General features: G+C 38.0%; 1 protein-coding gene and 1 long non-coding RNA gene across 4 annotated transcripts in view; one reads left to right on the top strand and one right to left on the bottom strand.

Annotated features, from left to right (window-relative positions):
* Positions 1-9,130: 9,130 nt before the first annotated feature.
* Positions 9,131-9,540, bottom strand: LOC105550956. The gene is made up of 2 exons (XR_001007804.1): positions 9,457-9,540; positions 9,131-9,366 (listed from the first exon to the last, which is right to left on the bottom strand). It is a non-coding gene; the product is annotated as an uncharacterized LOC105550956 (long non-coding RNA).
* A 499-nt stretch (positions 9,541-10,039) lies between these two features.
* The window catches only part of DMTF1 (cyclin D binding myb-like transcription factor 1), a 44,058-nt gene continuing 32,347 nt past the window's right edge, over positions 10,040-21,750 (top strand). For 2 of the 3 annotated variants that reach the window (XM_011996050.1, XM_011996048.1), the window contains exons 1-2: positions 10,040-10,233; positions 21,044-21,166. The gene's annotated coding sequence lies outside the window, so the exon portion shown is untranslated. The remainder of the gene's footprint in view (positions 10,234-21,043; positions 21,167-21,750) is intronic. The other variant, XM_011996049.1, reaches the window with a different exon arrangement.

Raw genomic sequence — 21,750 nt, 5'->3', positions numbered from 1 at the left:
TAGATGCTCCATTTCCAGCTCTTTGGGACTCAGGGGCATCTCTATAGTTTTTAGAATACTCTCAGCTGTGCTGCTTGTCTCGAAGAATACTGGAAATTTCCAAGTATTTCTGCCAATCTGCATTTCCTATGTTGCAGTGTTGTAAACTGGAACTCTAGTCCTGGTTATCCATTCCGTTTCTCCCAAATCTCAAAATCTTTTGTAAAGAAAAATAAGATAATGAATTATGACATATATACATGTTTTGTGCAAACATATAACTATGTAAAACCAAATACCACTTAATATAAATGCTATGTGTCAAATATTTCTTTAGCATAATAGTATCTTTGAGCTATTAATTGGTTGCTACTCCTTCCTGCATGTTCTTGTGCCTATTATGCTTCCCCCCATAAAGGCAGCTTTGATACTTTCTATATTGAGAGAGAACATATATATGAACTAGAACAAATAAATGTTTAATGGATTTTTATAAATTTATATGAGCCAATACTATTGAAATCCAGAGCTTTTGATCTTTAAGAGCCAAGAATTATGGAGAAAAAAATGGACTTTGAGACTCTAAAACCTTTCATTTGAAAACTAAAAGAAGGGCATTGATTACCTAGATCAGAATTTATATCATGAACCAGAGCACACGGAGACTGCTGATGACATAAGGGCAGTTTTTCCAACCAAAACAAAGTGAAACTTTTGACGAACTTACAAGTACCAAGAGATATCTAAGAAAAGCCCCCCATATGATACTCCCTTCTTGGAGCCAAAAATCCTAGGGTGGCAGGAGAGAAAATAATAGAAACCCCATATTTGGGGGAAATCTCAGAGAACAAAGAATTACTTTCTGATTTTTCAGAGTTCAGTCCAGAAGAGTCTATGTTCTGGTTAGCTAGTGCTAGGAAAAAAACTACCTTGAAAAATAATGGCTTAAGACAACAATAATCATTTTATTATTGTTCACAGTTTCTGTGGACCAGGATTTTGGGAAAGGCTGGGATAAACTTCTGGGTGTCTCATGCTTTTGTTGTGAGATGATGGCTGGATCTGTAACAGTGGATAGAGGGTGTCCACAAATCCCTTTGAAAGGTGGAGTCTCATCTCTGTTCCCTTGGGTGTCAGCTGGCCTTAGTGACTCACTTCTTTTTTTTTTTTTTCTTTGAGACAGAGTCTCACTCTGTCTCCCAGGCTGGAGTGCAGTGGAACAATCTTGGCTCACTGCAACCTCTGCCTCTCAGGTCCAGGCAATTCTCCTGCCTCAGTCTCCCGAGTAGCTGGGATTATAGATGCCTGCCACCACACCCAGCTAATTTTTGTATTTTTAGTAGAGATTGGGTTTCACCACGTTGACCAGGCTGGTCTCGAACTCCTGACCTCAAGTGATCACACGGCCTCGGCCTCCCAAACTGCTGGGACTACAGGCATGAGCCACTGCACCCGGCCAGTGACTCACTTCTAATGAATAGAATAAAGCCGAAGTGACAACATGAACTTCGAAAACCACAAAAGGCATTGCAGCTTCCTCCTTTCTGTCACTCTTAGATCACTTGCTCTCTCAGGAAAGCCGGCTGCCATGTTGTGAGGACACTCAAGTAGCCCTATAGAAAGGCCCATGTGATGAGGAATTAAGGCCTTCAGCCAGTTGTCAGGGATGATGCCTCTCATCAACAGCCATGTGAATGAGCCATCTGGGAACTGGATCTTCTCGTCCTGGTCAAGCCTTCAGATGACTGCAGCCTAGCTGACATCTTGATTGTAATCTCACAGAAGTCCGTAAGTAAATCAGTCACACCACTCTTGAATTCCTGATTCACAAAAATTGAGGTTAATAAACTCTGTGGTAAGCCACTACATTTTGGGGCAATTTGATATTACTATGGGGTGACAGGTAACTAACATGGAGGAGAGGCTGGAGCAGCTAAGGGCTCTCCAGTCATTTGTCTCTTTTCATATAGTCTCAGGCCTCTCTGTGTGACTTTTCTGCATGGGCTAGTTTGGCCTTCCTTCTAGTATAGCAGCTGGACTATTTACATGATGGCTGATAGGTCTTTTATGTTCATTTTCAAAAGTCACATAGTGCAACTTCCTGCATATTCACTTGGTTAAAATTGCCATAAAAGCTGTCCAGTTTCAAGAGGAAGGAGTCATACACCACCACCTCTTAGTGGGACGAGTGTCAAAGTCACATTATATAAAAAGGTTGTTGAATGGGAGATACTGCTGTAGCCGTCTTTGAAAAAATATGACCTGCTACATTGCAAGCCTTATAGGGATGTTCCATAGGGAACAGGGCATTTGAGCAGTAAATTAGCAGAGTTATAAATTTAGGAGTCATCAGTGTATAGAGGGCAATTGAAACCATTGGAGTGGAGGGCATTACTTAGGGAAAGAGGATAGAATAAGAAAGAGACGTAGGCTTAGGGGTCACCGTGAGGAACTCTAAAATTTAAAAATCAGGCCAGCAAAAAAGTGTTTAAAGAAGTAGGAGGAATTCCAATGTATCGTATCAGAAAGTCTAGAAAATGCATTTTCAAAGAAGGAAGAGGTGGTTATTCCCTGAGCAAATGTTGCTGACATATTAAGTAAAAGGATCACAGAAAATTGTTCATTGGATTTAGCAGTGTGGAGGTCACTAATGATCTTCATGGCATGTTATAAGCAGAAATCAGACTATAGCGGTTGAAAACATAAAAGGAAGTAAGCATAGTTCTGTGGGGGAGATAAGATCAAAAGCACAAAAGGAGGAATTAACCTTGAATAAGAGAAGGAACATCTCTAGGATCGGAGGGAAGGAATTTAGAATGAGCACACATGAATACATGGGGATGGAGGCAGGCTATTGAGGGAGTTTATGCTTAAAAGTCTCTGTAAAAGTCATTTATTTATAGAGAATTAAAAGGAATATCCATCAGGGTGTGAGAAGCACTCTGAAAGCTTGTTACAGAGTGAAAAACAGTTACATTCCTTGCAAATCTATAGGGTATGATCCATGACTTCTAAGATTTCATTGGAATTGAGTTTCATCTTTTACTTGTTTAAACAACAATAAAAAGAAAAACAATCAACCATTTTTCTATTTAAAATTTCAAATAAATAAAGGATTTAAGAATATTACATTGTAACACCAAGTGAATATGAGAATGGTAGGAAAACCCTGGTCACTTGTTGCATGCTACCATCACTTGTAAGCCATTTACCCAAGAGAAATCTAAAATCCTTCATTCAATTTATTACTTTATCACAAATATTGTTGCAGTAAAGACAGATAGGAAAGCCCTAAAAGTAAAAGGCTTCAGATTTATTTTCAGTTTTACCCATTGCAGGAGACGGATTTCTTATACAGTACTATATTTACTGTGACCTTTTCAAATAACAGTTATTTATAACATTATGTATGAGACATTGTTGTATCACATATTTCTCTAGCAATTGGTCTACAATGGTAAAGCACCATGGATTCCTTCTCAGAGGAGATTCTTGTGAAAATTTATTACAGGCTCAAGATCAAGAGTGTTCTCAGAGAATGATTCCATGGCAGACAGCTGTTTGGCAAAAGAATAGGAAAAAAAAAAAAAGATTCCAGTATCATATGAAAATAGACTTCTGTTCAACAAAACAGAGCTTATCCAACAGAGATAGAGAAAGGAGTTTCACCTTATTTCAGAAGATGACTGCGACAGCCTTGTCTTGCTACACCAGGTTGAATTAACATAGGCCAAAATTCTACACAAATATGTATTTCTGGTTAAGAAACGTAAATAAACAGAAAAAAAGACATTAGAGATACTGTGACTTCTGAATTCACATATCTTCCTTATCCTAGGTTTGCTAAAATAGATATAATACTGCTGAAATTACAAAATATGATTATATATAATAAGGTTATTCTCAAGTTTAAACAGCCCATAGAAACTCTCCTTTCCTAATCCTATTAGCCCTAATTTTATTAAATTACAAATTACATATTATATGACTTTGCCAGGTCTGCCCACTTAAGATGCAGTCTTAAAACAAAAGTACTATGCTATGGAATTCAATTTGATATAGTTATATTTACTACAACTTACTACAATTTAATTCTTAAATTAGGTATTAAAAGACTGGGTTGGTATTTCAGATAATTTTAGAGGAGAAATAGCATGTTTGGGAGTGTTTTCTGTTGGTTCAGATCTTAACTCTTAATAATTTCAGGTTCAGAAAGACCTCTACATTGCCCGTGTTTATATACATACGTTGTATGTCTATTAAAGGGATTCAGAGAACACCAGCCAAAGGGGATTCAAGAGGACATATGTGTTTCTCTTGTGCATAAAATACTTTGCCTAGAAACATGAAAACAGAAATTTCGAAGAAGAAACACATTGACCCATCCTTTCTAATACTAGTAATTTAGCTTAATCTGATGATACCAAGTGATTTTGTCACAGGATCCTTTGGGAGTCAAGTCGCCAGTCGGAAACCTCTGTGGTCGGCAGCATCTCTGCTTGCTTAAGTTTCGCTCGCACCCGCTGGCTCATTCTGCCCACTTGGCCTGGCAGACTGTCCTCGGCTCGCACTACCAGCCTTGATTCCAATGCCTGAGGATGGCGGGCCAGGCGTGAAGCAGTGAGGGGTGTGTGAGTGAGGGAGCGCAGCGTCTGGCCACTGTACACAGATAGGCACATTGGATGCTGCAGTGGGGCAGGCAGCTCCAGGCACCAGCACAGGCACCTGCTCCATTCGTGGCTGCAGCTGGACCAGGCATACTCTAAGCGGCTTCCACTGTGGGCACCAGCGTCTGGACGAAGGGAACAAGGTGGCATCTGAAAACTTGGGAGTCACCAGCAACTGCAGAGTCCCCAAGGGCGGGTGGTGGGGGTCATGCTACAGCTCTCTTTCCCAGTGCCTGCAGCTCAGCGAACCAAGGTGGGGACATGTTTCAGCTCATTCAGTCCAGCTGCCTCACTCCAGCCCACCACTCCTGGGATGGCTCAGCCCCACCACTACTTCCTGTCACGTGGGGCAGCTGCCCAACACTGGCAGAAGGCAGGAGGGCTATAGTGTTACAGCTGTGGCTCAGGGAATCCCAAGGTCTGGGCCTCCAAAAGAGTTGCTGCTCTTCACTCCCCTAGTCCAGCAAATGGGAGCGTGTCATCGCCCACTGCTCAGTGAGCCAGCCAGGAAAGTGTTATAGCCCTTTTCATGTCCTCTTTTCTGCAGGTCATGAGTTCTTGTCCCATATCCAGGAAGAATGAGGTTACATGGATAATCGGAGGGTGAGCAAGCCAGAGAAGAGTTTCATTGAGTAACAGACAGCTCTCACCGGAGAAGAGACCTAAGCGGGTAGCTCCTATCTGCAGGCAGGTAGTGTTGACTCGTGGATGCGTCCAGGGTTTTTATGGGCTCAGAATGGAGGAAGTGTGTGTTAACTGGCCCATGGGTGGGAGGAAGTGTGTGCTGATTGGACCATGGGTGGGCCTGGAAAAAGCACTATTTGATTCATTGTAAGGCATTGAGAAAGTTCTCACTCTGGGTACTGGATTCCACTTGGAACTGGCTGCCAGGTTTTCAGGCTTCAGGCTGTCTTTGGCTTGAAGGTCAGGTTTCACTGGGACCTGTCCCATCCGTGGAGGAATTTGTCTGCCTTCTGCTGCTATCAATTTGATTCATATTTTGTTTTCATCCTTCATTAAGTTGTTAATTATAAGCAAGTTTTATAGGCAGTTGCCAGTAATTTAGTGAGTACTTTACCCAAACAAGTTTGGCACAAAGATGCACTATACTACTATAATGTAAGCTCCTCCATTAGAATATATGTTCCTTGAGAGCAGAGATCTTGTCTCTCTTGTTCTCCATCATATTTCCTGTGCCTAAAATAGTGCTCAGCCCAAAGCAGGTGCTCAGGAAGAGCTGCTGAAGGAAATGAGCGAGTGTATCACAAATGTGCAAACTCCTGAAAGTTATAAACATTACGGAGGTTCCTTGTTTCTTCCTCTTTCACTGCATATTCTGTGCAAAGGAATTAAATGTACAGTGAATAGAAGGGAAGGGGATTAATCTACAAGTCTTTTAATTCTAGAGAGCTTTCTCATAGTTTGATTTCAAAGCATAATCCTTATCCTTTTAGTTTTATTACTGTTGAGGCTTGTCCTTGGTCTACCACAGCATATCATTAACAATGAAGGCCCCAAAATTTCTATTTACTGTTCAAGTTACTACTTGGGAAAGAAAACAAAAAACAAAAACAAAAAACTGCTGAACAATAGGGACATCTGCTGGCTAAAGTGACATGCTTCTGTTCTTAAAATACTGCACCTAGATGCACAAGACTTGAGCAATAAGGTTTAGAGTAACACCAAATATGTGATGTGTTAAAATAACTTTTTTCCACTTGAAAAATAGCTAACGTGTTTGCTTTTGTCGAGAATTGTCCAAGTAGCAACACTATCTGGAAAAATACTGTGTGATCTCCGGTAGTCAGCTGTTCTTGCCAAAGAATAGAAGTGGCTAGCTTCCAGGTCTTCTGGCTTAAGACAATTATCTTTAATATCAACAAACATTTAAATGTCTGCTAAGTTAAGGTACTGTGGCATATATTAGCAAATAAAAGCTCATGGCAAAGGGGGAAGATGGCCTATTTCTGCTATGTCTGGACATGCACTGAGCTCTAATCTTAGAGGAATAGGAATACTATTGTCTTAAAAAAGAAGAAAATGTTGGTGTGCTGCACCCATTAACTCATGCACAGGTACCCTAGAACATAAATTTTAAAAATTTTTAAAAAAGAAAATTCTGCAATATGCAACAACATGGATGAACCTTGAGGACATTATGCTAAGTGAAATAAAACAGTCACGAAATACAAATATTAAATAATTTCACTTACGTTAAGTATCTAAAATAGTCGAATCAGAGTGGAATGGTGGTTTACCAGGGGCTGGGGAGAGGGGATGGGGAGTTAGTAATCAGTGGGCGTAAAGTTTCAAGTAAGATGAATAAGCTCTAGAGATCTGCTGTACAACACTGTACCCATAGTCAATAATGTTTTGTACACTTAAAATTTTATTAAGCGGGCAGATGTCATGTTGTCTTCTTACCACAATAAAGTTTTTTGAGAAATTCAGCTAACATTTGCAAGGGACAGCCTATCACCTGGCAGTACTGTGCTTTCACCATTTTATAAACATTTTACAAGCCAGTTGCTTTCTGCAAATATGCTTTCATACACTAGCTGGACAAATGCTTTCCCACCTTGCACCCCCTACTATGCTTGTTTATTCTTACCTTTCTGCTTAAGTATCTTCTCAGAAAGGCCTGCTCTGAACTCTATAAAATTTCACTTCAGAGCACCCAAGTTGTATCTTTCTCAGAACTTACAAAACATGGCAATTATTGCTTAGTTAACTAATATACTGTCCCTCTCTCTTCCATGCTAGATTATAAAGGAACAGGTCTTTGAGTCTGGGTCTGGATATTATCCTGTTTTAATGAAGTATCTGAACTGTTTATTTTGTTTTGCACATCAAAATTACAAAGAACAAAAATTTTTGTCCTTATTGGCTAGGAGTATTGGAAGCCTTAGCTCTCCATTCCCTTGATAAGGAAACACTTTTTTGGCTAATATTCTATCAATAGTTCTCAACAAAGATTTACCACAAAAGAAGAAAAAAGTGAAGTGGACATAGAGAGGTGGTCACCTAGCTGAGGTATTAAAAGAATCGTAGAGATGAGACACACAAGCAAAATGCAAGGCGGGAAAAGGATTGTAAGATGGAGTGTCCTAAGGTCCAGAGGGAAGCCTACAAGAAGAATCTGAGACAGGAGACCACCTGGTAAAGCCTGTTGCGTGGGCTTAACTGGGACAGTTTATTCATTCCTCCATTAGCACAGCAATCCCCATCAGCTGTATTAACAGGACTCAGAGACTGTGTAGAAAGAAAATTACTCAGTAATTGTAGTTTTCTTTTACTTTGAACAAAAGCTTATAAACATCTTTTTTCTGAATTAGCATGAGATGATCATGAAACAACAGAACCTGCTTCTCAGTATTTGAAATACTTTATATTAATATATCAACCTGTCATAAAAGGCAATTTCATCATCATTCAATCACTGATGAGGTTCATGAAAGTGTTATAAACATCTGGAGTTCAACAAAGTCAATTTTAACTAGCAAATGCAGTAAATACCATAGCTATGCTATAAATACTTTCATAATTATTTAGGATAGAAATATTTCTAATGATTTTTCTACAAAACATTTAATTCCTAAATAGGTAAATCCTTGGATAATATTTAAAACCTCATCCATTCCCTAGGTACACATTGACTAGGTAATGAGGTACGGATAACATAGAAGTAGAACTGCAGAAAATTGCTCTAGGAATCAAGTTGTGTTATGGATAGTCTTTACATTGATTATTCAAGTTAAAGGGATAGAGATGTTACTTTTTTAAAAAATTATGTATTAATATTAAAATACACTCATCATCCCTAAATAAATACCAACTGACTTGGGAAAAGGTTGTTATAAAACAAACTCAACCAGAAAGGGAGAATTTAGTTATGAGGATGAACTTGACTTTTTGGGGGGAATTAGCAGGGTGCAGGCTGACCTAAAATTTAGTAGAAGAGAATGGACAGCTCGACTGTAATTTATATATCACTATTTTATGCCTTAGCAAAAAGAATCCTATATGGTTATGTCTTATGAAAAATGTGGCTCATTAGGAATCACCTTCTAATCAGTGTTAATGTCAACAATTTTGCATATGTAATTATTACTTTATTAGAACTGCTCTTTGAGTAGTTGTATTGCTTTTCTGGCTTTAAGGTCTATTAGTTTCCATTTTTAATGCTTAATACATGTCAGGTTCTATGCAAAATATGTTGTCTGGAGGGTAGGTCTTATTACTCCCATTTTTCTAAAGTAAACGAAGCTAAAAGAGGTGAAGTGCCATATCCACTACTAAGAAATTGAGCCAAGAGTCACACTCAGGTCTGACTGCCGAGTCCAAACGACAATACTATTCTGCCTCATAGTTTTGCTTACATAAACATTATTATGTACTTATTAAAAAATGGAATGATATACAGGTTAACTCCAACAGAATGCTGAGTGCCACAAATTAGTAATAAAGTTATCAACACAAGAAAATGCTGCTTCTGACATTTATTTTTGAAAATCAGTCAAACATGTCGATCTTCCAGTAAAGTAAAGCATTTGTAAACTAGTTGTAATCATTTGTTTTCGTTATGAAAGTACTGCCAAAGTGTATTTTGTGAGCTGCAACCAGGTCGTTCAGAACACAGGCTCTGGAGCTGAGGCTTCAATTCTAATTCCACCGCCAACTTGGGAGCCCTTGGACACATTCCTTCACTTCTCTTTGGTTCCTGTGTAAAATGGGATTCATTTGTAATAATGCAGCGATGCACTTAGCACTTATGAACATTAAATGAGTTTAATACACGTAAAACATTTACCTGACATGTAAGTACTCAAAGAATGCTGGCTCACATTACAGAACCCAAAGGCTTATCCTTTTCGTTTATAAGGGTATTAAAACGAAATCGCAACCCAAGGAGCATCTGTACTTTCAAGAGGAACTGGGCACAGCAAAATAGCATCTTCCTAGTCTAACAGCGAGACCACACTCACAGAGGACACATTTCATCAAGAACGACTTCTCACGCCCAGACATCTCATTTTAAGCCCCTGCGGCAAGGGAAATCAAGCATGAAGACACACACTCCGTTTTCTTCAGCACTGAGATCATCGGTTCCCTCCTTTCCACACCGCGGCTCCCTCGGCTCGGAGCCACATGGAACTATGAAAATCGGCACGCGGGGCATAACTCCCCAGAACCAGAGGAACCACAGTTGCGTCATAGCAGAAGGACCTCTTTTATAGCATCAGCAATGGGACAGTCAGTGCCGAGATTTCGTAGCAGAGAAGGACAGTCGACAAACACCGCCACAGACTAGTACCAACGTTCCAACCCAAGAACTTTTTTCGCGCGCCGACACAGCCGGAAGTGACGCGTGCAGCCAGCGCGCGGGGCCGCCCGCGGGACAGACGAGCGGGAGGGGCAGCGTGCGGGGAGCTGGGGGCGGGGCGCGGCTGCAGCTCCGTTTCCGGTGGCTTGTCGCGCTCGCTCACTCCAGCTGCAGCCACTCTTGCCCGTGGCTGCTTCCTCCATCCTGGTATTTTTTGGAGCCTCCATCCTGGTTCTTCCAAAGTGCCCGGACCCAAAACAGGAAGTAAGTGCGATGGAACCTTCAGGTCCCAACCGCCGTCAGGGCCGCTCCGCCCAGTGGAGCCTGTCCGGCCCCCTTGCTGCCCGCTAGCACCCGCCGGCTGGCGCAAGCTGTCGGCGCCGGGGCACTGCGGGCGGGGTCGGAGCCTGGCCTTCCTGACGTTGCAGCTGCCGTCCCCGCACGTTCCGGCCAGGGCCTCCCTCTTAGGGCCGGGCGGCGCCCGTGGCTCAGGCTGCAGAGTAGGGAAGCGAGCGGCCGCCGAGGCACAGCAGCGATCCGGCGGGGGCGGAAAATGGCGGCGGCTTCGGAGGAGCTAAATGGCGCCGGGACCCCTGGGGGGTGGGGTGGGCCGGGAGGTTGGGTAGAGAACTGGGCCAGAGGGAGTGGAGACAGTAAAGAAGCCCTATTTGTTTTCTCGTGATGTTCTTTTTTTAATTTGTATTTTTGTTACGTTTTCGGTTTTGTTTTATGGTTCAGCGTAGGAGAGGTAGGCTTGGGTGGGGTTGAGAGAGTGGGGGCGGGTCTCGACCCAACTTCCCCCCTTTTGCTTTTTTTGTTGTTCTTTTACCTCGTTTGCGCTTTAGATTCTTCTGTAATTTTGCGGGGGTTCAGCCTTGCTCGGCGATTCACGGCCCAGACTTAGAGAATCGGGATAGCTGGCCGAACCGTCTCAGTCAGTTTGAGTCTCTTTAAATAAGGGATGTGGGCTGGGGCGCGGGGACAGAGCCCTGGTGGAGCACGGAAAATTCGTCTGTAAAGTAGTAATTACTCTGTTGTGCCGAGTTCCGAGAAAGTTCCTAAAATTAAGTCCACTTTGTTCTCTAAAATGGACTTCGCTTTGAGAATTTCTTCAGGGAGGTATATAGAATGTTTTACCACAATCTCCAGAGCAGATTTGAGAGAAGTGGCCAAGTGCCATTCTGTGCAGTTGAATGATAGAGCATATGTCTTTATATAAAATATTCGGTCTATGAGTCAGGACTCCTCCCTTTCTCATTGAATTTGTGTAGTTGCCTTTTTCGCAACTCGATTCATCTTTGTGTACCTCTTTTTAATGTACATGGATTTGATTTTTGTACGTGTGCCTCCTTTCTGACAGGCGAGGCTGTTTGTTGGGACGTCCTACAAAAATGCATATTCTGTAGAATTATTTTTTAATATGACGTGTCTTAAAGTGATGCCATTTGGAAAATTTTAAGTTATACCTGTATTTTTAATTCGTGGGAGAAAACTATTTGTAGCTTTTAAGCTCCAGTCCAAATACGAAAATATTATTCTACTATGTTGAAAGTATTACAAAATCTGTGTTTTTCGGTTAAGGGTTTCATATTTTTTCATTACTTCAAATTTCTTTAAGCTAGTTTTGAATTTATATTTCAAATAGCTTTCTGAGGATTACTGTCTTTTAATAATTTGAATAATTTACCATCACTTTAACATTTAGAGAATGACTATGGCGATACACCAAAATCTTATCTTTTTGCTCTTATGGTGTACTAGAGACAAGATTTATTTGGTTAGGATTTAGAAATTCTGTTAAGATTTAGAGAAAAAAGGTTAAAACTACATTCCTTAACGTTACAAAAATTGTCATGCTGAGACAATCCAGTTTGGTGTGAGAATAGTTTTTTTCTTCCGTACACAAAGCACGAAAACCAGCCTGATTGTTTCTGGAAAAAAACCATTATGTTATAGGTGTGAAAAATACATTTAATGATTTATGGTGATTTTTATCTCATTTTAACTCCCAATACTTCTGTATGCCACCAAACAAGCTAATTTTTTTTCTTACTATTTTAGTTGATAGGCTCACCCCAAAATATGCTTTTTGGGACTGATTTAGCACCTGCATATTCTGCGTGAATCTCTTTAATTGGTTGCAGTTGAGCTAATGGTGGAGCCAAAATGCTATTGCCCTGTCTTCATCAACATTTAATCAGTAAGTACTGGGCATTGCATCTTTCTTAGAACTTTAAGTTCATACTTTGCAGTTATATGAATACATTATTTTATGTAAACATTTTTCTCTTGAGTGTTCAGGTTTTAGAAGTATTTTGAGGGGAAGAAATCAAGGTTTGGGGGTTATGACTTGAGCTTTGAAAACAGCATGGCTGGGAAATGTTTACTGGTAGAGAATCATATCAAAAGTAGGTAGCTGTCCTCTAGTCCTTTTTTTAGAGATCTCTTTTTTCAGTGCTTTAGTTATCTCATTACACCCCAGGAGTGCTTTAAAGGTGGGGAGATAGTGTATGTATTTTATAAGGTTAGTTTGATATCATTGGTTAGTATTTAAATCACAAAATCTTGCCTTTACTTTCTCCGCAAAAATCTTACTTTTCTATTAGCCTCATTTATGTCTCCAACATCTACAGACTCTAGTTTTTATTAATGGTGTAATAAACTTACATGTCCTGAAAACAACATCTCATTATTTTAAACAGTTGCTTTTGCCATGCTTCATTAAGTGCATTGGCTTAAATTAACACCTGTGAGGATGAATGCGATAATGTGAAACAAGTGTTCCCTAAGGATTTACTGCCTGGCACATAGATGTTAAAATATTGAGGGAGCTTAGAAGTGTTTTTGAAAGTATTGACGTCTTGCATCACTTGTATTAAACACACATCTGTCTGTTGCAAAGACATCAAAAGCTTAGAAAGGAACTAAGTTTAGGGAGGGTTCATTCTACTTTTTTTAATATCATATGTAGAGACTGCATATTTAACACTGAGGTGTTATTTTGCCTTTCCAAAATGGAGTTTTCATTTTAATAGTCCATTTTTTTTCTTACCACCTTATTTTTCATATATGAAAGGATTTCCTGGGAATTGATATACTTTTAAATGCTTTGCAATTTCAGGTCCTTTATGTCTCCAAATGATAAGATGACCCGAGAAAGTGGTAAACTAAATGATTTTTATTAATTTCAAAATAGTAAAGATAAAATACAGATAGTTACCAAATGTATGTGGCATTTGTTTGCTTTCGTGTCATTTCTCCCTTTATCTTGATGGTGCTTTCATTTTGTGAAGAAAATTCCTGTAATAGAAATCACAAATAGATTTTGTGTTTGCTCCGATTCTATAAAGGTAGATAAGTTTAGATAAAAGGAGGAACGTGGTTATCATGTCTTCCCCCGCCCCAAGTTTGTAGAAAGATAATCCATTCCATGACTGAATACTAGAAATAAGTTGTCAGGGAAAAGCACACTGGGGAACTCATTATGAACAATTTAATTTTCTACCGTTTCATTTATTTAAATGTCATTTTGATTATGTACACTGTTAGGTCATTTTTCCAATCACCAGTGGTCAAAGCTGATTCATTCACTTCCCGTCAGGTGTTATGTATCAGAAATGCTCATTAGGTTTATTTTACTGCCTGTGTATATTTTAGTATCTAATGAGTAAATGTGCTTTAAAAATTAACTTGAAAAAAAAAATTCACTGTAAATCACAGGTGTCTGGTGATACTGTATATTTCCATTTAAAGAGCTTCTGATGGTGCCTTGTATAAAAGTACTCAGTTTTGAATAGATGAAATCTTTCAAGTGTACCAAATAACACATTATAAGCTCCTGAACCATACATGAAGTGAAAAATAACATTTTTGCTTTTTGAATAAGCAATATAGTTTTATTGTCAAACCAGTTATGAAATGCTGCACCTTAAAATGATCCATGCTATCAAGTAATCCTCCTTACGCAAGTAATAATGACATTGTTTTCAATGGTTGATAATTGAAATAAACATTTTAAGCCATTAAAGCCTGCTAGAATAGACTCCACTAACAGCTGTATTGACATTTTTATGAAATATAGTCATATTTTACCATCTTAAAACCAAGCCATAGTAAAAGTTAATTAGGTACCTTAATTGAATATGCCTTATGTTCATTTATGGCTCTGCTGCTCAAAGTTTTCCACAAAGTGTATAGAGGAACAAATCCCATGGGGCCTGGCACCATAGTCCAAAACATTCTTCTTCAAGTGTGTAGTGTTCCTATTCGTGTCTTGAATAAAGTTTGTACTTAATGAAGATGTTATGCTTATTCTATGACCTTACCTGTTGTTTGACAGCCCTCTGTGTACCCATGTTCATGATGTATGAATTTGTTACCTATTATCTTCCACTAAGATTTTCTACTTAGCAGACTTTCATTATTTCAAAATAAAATTATCTGAAAATATCTTCCAAATTCCTTAGACGTTACTAAGCAAATTCTCTTTTAAGTATTTTTTTAAAACATTAGTTATTCAGTGATAGGGTGATAGTCCATTTGGAGTTTTATAATAACATAGCCACAAAAACAAATGTTCAGTAATAGGTACGAATTAGATAAATTTAGATCTATGTGCCCATTCAAAATGTAGAGTAGTAATGATACAGGAAAATGCTCCTGATACAGTAAGTACAAAAAAGATGTGACAGTACGATCTTAATATTGTGAAAACAGTAAAAGGCATGCTGATACATGGGTAGAAGACTTGCAAATCACACAAAGAATATGGATGATTTTTCTTGTACTGTATTAGGTCAGGAGAAAAAAACATCTGAAAACTGTCCTTATTGCCTTATAAGTTGAATTATGCCAGAGACTGTTTCTCAGCCAATGTTTCTCAGTCTTTAACTCACCTAATAAAATTGTGGTGCTGTATGTTCTGTAGCTTGCAAGATTTCACTGTATAAAGTGAGTATATTAAAATAGGGAATATTTTATATCATGTCTCATCCCATGTTCCATTTTAGAAGCACAGCTCCAAGCATCTATGGTCAGCAAATGTTGGTTCCTATGCTTCTCAAGATTGACACTAATAGCATCTAAACTCTTCCATACTTGTGTCAGTACTGTACTTGGAAATGAGTATACATCTGTTTACAGAATTAGCCCCCCAAACTGGGAAGAAAGGTGACTTTATTCCTTGATTCTGGTTTTTAGAAGATATTCAACACTTAAATACCCAGGAAAATCAGGATGATAGGTAGACTCAATTGATGGAAATACCAGTCTAAGATAACCCATTGGATAGGAACTTTACATCAATACTGAAAGGAAGAATAGCATGAATGACTCATTTCTTTAATTGAATTCTGTGTTAAATAACAGATCCAAGAGTTATATCTTTATGCTTATCCTTTTTTGTTCTTCCAGGTTATAGTGTGTTAAATAGGGTCATCTTTTTCATTTGGAAGCTATAAGATTGTATTATAATGAAGACACAATGACTTCATGATAAGAGTTTTGTACCACAGTTAAGGTTGTGTGGTTTTTTTTTTTAAGGCACCACAATGGTTTTATTTTTGTCATTGACAGTATGTACAAACCTGCAATTGTGTAATTGTTTTGTTTGGTTTTTAAAATACTAAGTATGCATTAAAAGTATGTTTATGTTTTAAGAAATATGCATTAAAGAAGTTCACTATAAACATAATTCTCAATATATTTTCCTGCTTTAACGCATAAATAACAATCTAAGTAGTCATAAATAAAACTATCAACTTTCATGACCCAGAAGCATAGACAAATTTTGAAGTTTGGCAGAAGCTGTTCTCTCTGGTTTTATAAACTAAAACACACAGCATTTGTAGTGATTATTAATGAAATGACTTATCCCAAGTCCTTATTGGTATCCCAACCTGTTCTGTCAATAATAAACCTTCCAATGTACTTGTTAAAGATGCCACATGCTTAAAAACTCAATGATTAAAAGAGGTCTAAAAGGTAATTTAAATATTACTCAGTCTTATTAAAACCACTTCAGCTTGTCTGAAAAACAAAATGCTGCTAAGGAGAGAATTCTGTACCATTAGTTAAATGGCATCTAACAAAATCTGTAATTTAAGGAACAAATCAAATACATTTTAGTCTTGCAAAAAAACTTCATTGAGATCGTTACAGGAACAGAATGCTATCCTAAGTTTTCTAAAATTCTTGAGTCATCAATGAGTTGAAACTTGAAGAGTTAAAATAATTTTAGAAAGCCGTAATTCTTGATGCAGAACATATTAGTTTTTAATGACCAGAAATTCTTATTTCTTCAGAAAGCATTAAATAACTGTTGAAACATACCACCTATCTAGTGATTTATCAAGTAACCACTCAAGATTTATTAAGTACACATTTAAATTTTATGTAATAAAAGTCAACTGGCATTTTGCACATTCACCGTATTTCATTTTATACATTTTCTTAGGTCTTCATTTATAGGGGATAAAACTTAGAAAACATTCTTAACCAATATTTTCCTTAGAGTTAAATGATTCAAACTACAAGTAATGCTAAGCTAAGCTCTGTCATTAATACTGAAACCTGAGTTTTTCAATCAATACAAAAATGATCTGGCTCACTGTTAACTGCCTGACAAACTTTAAAAAACTTGTTAAACAGCAGATTACAAGAAATGTTTCCCCTGTTCTTTTAAAAAACAAGACTATGAGATACATAATCTAAATGAAAATTTACAGATGGTAGCCGAAATCCTGTCAACTTTCAGCCTAGTGTAACAAATTCCATAGTTATGCATAAATAATTCAAAATTCAAGTTTTTAATGGAAATGTCAAGGCATACAACTACATTTTTCAGATAGGGACATGATAAACTAGAAAATTAAAGCTATCAAAGCTATAAATAAGGAGTGCATAAATAAACACCAATGCCAAAGCATTAGGGCTGTTAAAAAAAATTTATATAAACACGTCTGATGGTTCTTTCTGTAAGCGGCTCTCCACTGTTAGAGCTATGGATAAAACCAATTCCTTGCACAGCTTTCTAATAACTGATGACAAAGCTGAATTCCTTGGTCATAAAGCTGTACACCAATAGACAAAATTTTCATATGTATTCAAAATTCTTGAAATCTCAAGCAGATCTTCCATGGTCTTCCTAACTGCATTTAGATTTGCTGCTACCCTCAGGTATTTTTTCCTTTAATTTACTAAGGTATTGTGCTATTTAAAGATACTCAGCAGACGATGAAAACATGCGAAAATGCCACTTCAGTTAAAATAGCTGTTAAAATTGTGTTTATTTTTATTCCGTATCTTCTCGTTTTTAGTGTAAAAATAGTACATATGGTATAACCCATTACAAAGAAGGAAAATTGAAAAGAGCTGATGATGTGCAGTCATGTGTTGCTTAATGACAGAGTTCTGAGAAATGCAGTTTGGGTGATTTCGTGTGAGCATCATAGAAAATACACAAACCTGTATGTTACTGTACTGAATATACTACAATTTTAACAATGGCAAGTATTTGTGTATCTAAACATATCTAAATATGGAAAAGGTACGGTAAAAATATGGTGGTGTCATCTTACAGACTTACCGTATATGCACTCTGTTGACCAAAATGTTATGTGGTACATGACTGTCTTTATTTTGCTCCAAAAAGGACCAAAAAGGTGATAGCAGAGTTGGCGATTTTCTTATTTTCTTGACAAACCAAATGGGGAGGGATTCCAGAAGTTATTAACCATAGGTTGATGTATAATCAATTAGAAGACAGGCACTAAATTACTAAACTTTGTACCCCACTATCACAATTTGATTTATTCACCAATATTTCTCAGTCCAACATCAGAATACAGTTGTATTCTGTGTAACAACTATCTTGACTGCACTTGGTCCTTTTGTTCTAATTTGAAAGCTAAACTTCGTGAAAAAAGTATCTGTAGGTTGTCATTTCTTTTCTCTTTTTTTTTTAATTTGACGAAGCCTTGCTCCAGGCTGGAGTACATTGGTGTAATCTTGACTCACTGCAACCTCCAACTCCTGGGTTCAAGCGATTCTCTTGCCTCAGCCTCCCAAGTAGGTAGGATTACAGGCGCTTTCCACCACACCCGGCTAATTTTTGTATTTTTAATAGAGATAGGGTTTCACCATGTTGGCCAGGCTGGTCTCAAACTCCTGACCTCAGGTGATCTGTCTGCCTTGGCCTCCCAAAGTGCTGGGATTACAGGCGTGAGACACCAGGCCCGGCCTGTAGTTTGTCTTTTCTTCCCTACTTCTAATTCTGTACTTGTTTCAGTAAGACTTCTGCCCCTACTACTCCCACCAAAACTACTTTTGTTAAAGGCACCAGTTGTTCTCCATATTACCAGATTACATAGTCACTTCTCAGTTATCTTACCTTCTCAGCAGTTTTCAACATAGTTAACTACTTAATGCTCATTGAAAAAACCCTCTTGTGCTTCTTAGTTAACACGTCTTAGGTTTTCTCCCTCATCTCTAGCTAGTCCTTCTTATTCTCCTTTGTTTGACTTCCCAGATTTAGTAGAGTGCTCTAGAACTGTAATCTAGGCTGTCTTCTCTAACCTCTTTTAAGAAATCTTTAAAAACAATGTGTATACCCCTAAGATTTATAGTTCTAATCCTGGCATGTTGAACTCTAGTTTTATATATTTAACTTTCAGCTTAACATCTTCATTTAGATACCTTATAATCTTAGTATTAATGCTAATATTAATAAAAATAACCTACCTTTTGAATTTTGAACTGTGTGTGTTACCCATTAAAAGTGAAACTAGGTCAGTTTCTTAAATATTAATAAATGTACTGACCACATAGCTCAGACTATAGGGGGAAAAAGGTGAATCAAGAACATATTAAAGATATCGGGACTGGGTGCAGTGGCTCACGCCTGTAATCCCAACACTTTGGGAGGCCAAGGCAAGTGGGTCACCTGAGGTCAGGAGTTCGAGATCAGCCTGGCCAACATGGTGAAACCCCATCTCTACTAAAAAATACCAAAAAATTAGCCGGGCATGGTGGCACGCGCCTGTAGTCCCAGCTACTCGGGAGGCTGAGGCAGGAGAATTGCTTGAACCCGGGAGGTGGAGGTTGCAGTGAGCCAAGATCCAGCACTACACAGCCTGGGCAACAGAGCAAGACTTCATCTCAAAAACCACAAAAAAAGATGACAGCATAAAAACAAAGCGACTATATCCCCAGTACCTGCGTATAGTAGAGGTAATATATTTGGATATATTTGTTGATTGAACAGATAAGCTTGTTAATTTACGAAGTAGCATAAAATCATTCACTAATCTCTAACCTGAGTTGTAGAACTTTAAAAAAGAAGCCAGGATTCCTGTTCTTTTCCCAATGTTGTGGATTAACTTGGGTCCTGAAATAACTATTGGCAAGATTACCAAGAGTAGAGTTTACATTTCAATGGTTGGGATATAAATTTGTGCAACTTTTGGGAAAATATATTGCAGTATGATTGAAGAGTTCTAAATTTTGTCATATCCTTTGATTTAACAATTTTTATTTACTAATATTCAAGGAAATGGAATGTAAAAATATGTTTTTCAGTATGGTTTAAGGAAATTAAAAATTGGGAACAACATAAACGTCCAGTAATAGGATAACTGTTAAATAATGTCACACTTTTTATTGCAGCACAAGCTCTATTTTTTGCTTTTTTATTTTTGAGACAGGTTCTTGCTCTGTCACCCAGACTGCAGCCTTGATCTCCTGGGCTGCAGCCATCCTCCCACCTCAGCCTCCAGAGTAGCTGAGATTATAGGCATACACCACCACACCTAGCTAATTTTTTTTTTCTGGAGACTAGATCTCATTATCTCAGGCTGGTCTCAAGCTCCTGAGCTTAAGTGATCCTACTCCCAAAATGCTGGAATTACAAAGGTGAGCCACCACGCCTGGTACAGTGGAAGTTTTAAGTAATAACTTTCGTTAGATGCCTACCTTGGTTTCCTTCACACTTTTCAGTCTGAGCAAATTCTAAAAAAGCAGGATATAAAATTGCAGAATACACTGTAATCACAGACACACAATACACCGGGAGATGAGATTGGAAGGAACTACACCAAAGAGTGTGAAAAACTGTTTGGAAAGTTTATGGATGATTTTAACCTTTTTTTTTTTTTTTTTAACTTTTTTACATTTCTTTCCCCCATCTTTTGCAGTAGGTATTACTAACAAGCCAGCCTTTAAAAAATTGATTCAGAAATAGCAACATGAAACATGAAATCCAATAGCTTAATGTTTCTCCATCAGGGTCTGTACCTTTTTCACTGAAAATGCAAAGAGGATCTAATTAGAATGCTGAAAAAATTAGAATTTTAATCCCTAATTTTTGCTGAAACATCCCCTCGAACCTCAAATCTTGTACTTTTTTTTTAAAGCTCTGGTTGGCTTTTGAGGATAAAGATGAGAAGCTTATTGAAAGAAACCTTTAAAAACCATTTCATATTTCATAAGGTTTCACATTGCTTTCAAGAGCTTGTAATTTGTCTTCTCTGGTGTAATTGTTTAAGGTCCCCCCTCACACACAGATTCTTAGATAGGGTTGCTCACCTGTCATCTTAAAAGGGTTTTCTGAATGAATAGGGTATTATATAATCTTTATGCTTTAAGATAAAACATAAAGAGAGGTATTAATAATTATAAAGAAAAACTATAGTTACTGGTAATATTTATGGTACTGTATTGATTGATAATACACATCATGTTACATAATGGTACCACAGTCTACAGTTCATAGAACCACTAGCATAGCTGAGCCTGGTTTGTTTTTTTTTTTCTCTCAGAGAACGTTTGTCTGCCTGATGAGAGCCACTTGGGCTAAGAAACTAACTGTGAATAGTCATCATTTCTGTCCTTTCTTCATTGGGGAATATTTTTAGAGGCTAATTTCCAAAAGTTCTACTTAAAAAAGAAGTCTGGTTTTGTCTTACTCTTCGAGATGAGATATCACAGAGGCTTGAGCCTAGACTGTCATCAGCATACTGCTATACTATTCATTTGTTCTTATTAAACCTTATTGTGTGTAATGCTGTTACTTTTTCAGAGTGTTGCAGAGATAGGAACATGGGAGAGAAACAGTCTGGATAACATGAAAGTGATGCTGGTGGCTAAGGGAAGGCAACTTGATTCTGTGGGAAGGGCTGTAGCTGATCCATCCGTTGTCTAGGTAAGTCTGCTTTTGTTGCAAGGACATCACATGATTTGCAAATTTGTCAAAACTAGATCATGATTTCCATTTACCTTTATTTTGGGAATGGCATAATTACTATTGTAAAATGAATGATGTCCTTTTCAAATAGTAATTTGTATAGTAAAATTTTAACGAATTATTGGATCTTCACCATGTAAATGTTAAAAGTTTTTGTGTCAAAAGAAAATACATTCACTTCAATGGTAAATGTATGAATGGACTAATATCTTGTGTATAGGAGCCAGAGAGAGCCAGGCATGTTGGCACATACCTGTACCCAGCTACACGGGTGGCTAAGACAGGAGTATCACTTGAGCTCAGGAGTTCAAGGCTCTAGTACACTTAAGATTGTGCCTGTGAATAGCCTTTGCACTCCAGCCTGGGCAACAATGCAAGACCCCTTCTCTAAAAAAAAAAAAAAAAAAAACTTAATAAACATTGAGTAATTATATCACGGTTTATGTCCTCTGTGTTATTTAGTTGGTAAACATACGTGCCAAAAGTGAGTATTGAGGCAAGAACCTCTTTAAACCTTATAAGGTATTTCTGAAGACTTCAGC

This window comes from Mandrillus leucophaeus, unplaced genomic scaffold, assembly GCF_000951045.1.
Source record: "Mandrillus leucophaeus isolate KB7577 unplaced genomic scaffold, Mleu.le_1.0 Scaffold50, whole genome shotgun sequence".
Taxonomy (NCBI): domain Eukaryota; kingdom Metazoa; phylum Chordata; class Mammalia; order Primates; family Cercopithecidae; genus Mandrillus; species Mandrillus leucophaeus.
Note: the sequence above shows the minus strand (reverse complement) of the source record. Positions and strands in the feature narration are given on the sequence as shown.